The sequence below is a fragment of the Brassica oleracea genome, chromosome C6 (assembly GCF_000695525.1).
Source record: "Brassica oleracea var. oleracea cultivar TO1000 chromosome C6, BOL, whole genome shotgun sequence".
NCBI classification, from domain to species: domain Eukaryota; kingdom Viridiplantae; phylum Streptophyta; class Magnoliopsida; order Brassicales; family Brassicaceae; genus Brassica; species Brassica oleracea.
Genome location: NC_027753.1, coordinates 5,580,559 through 5,581,177, shown reverse-complemented (window position 1 = coordinate 5,581,177; position 619 = coordinate 5,580,559).

The following is a 619-nucleotide window of genomic DNA, read 5'->3' as shown; positions in this document are numbered from 1 at the left end:
TGATCATGAAAGAGTTAGTATGAATATTAACAATAAAATTATGGATTAGATTAATTTAAATTTGTAATAATACCTTTGAGTCTATGAAAAGCAATTCAATTCCCATGAATAAGTTTGGCTTTTGGAAGTTGCGGGTTTTCCAACAATGAATCCACCTAACAAAAAGTTCGTTGTTATAAAAAATCTCCTTCAAGGTCATTAAAGGTTTTTGGGACGGCAAGAGTTGATGGTGGAACCATTTTTTTGCTTGAGTGCTTTGAAGTTTTCCTTGATGGTGTGAGGTTGATGTTGATAGAATAATGAATTTTATAGGGACTTTCTTGATGTAAAACTATACATTTTTATTTTTTTTTGTTTAATGTGGTATTTTCATTTTTATATAATTTACTACCATTTTAAGATGAATGTACATTTTACGATAGATGTTTAAATCTTAATGTACTTTTTCCATTTTTTAAAATGTTTATTTCCATTTCTTATATTTTTTTATTTAAGTAATATCTATATTTTATATTTTAAAATAGATATTTAGATTTTAATGTACTTTTTCCATTTTTTTAAATTGTGTATTTACTTATATTATATATTTTACATTTTAAGATAGATGTTTAATGCTTAA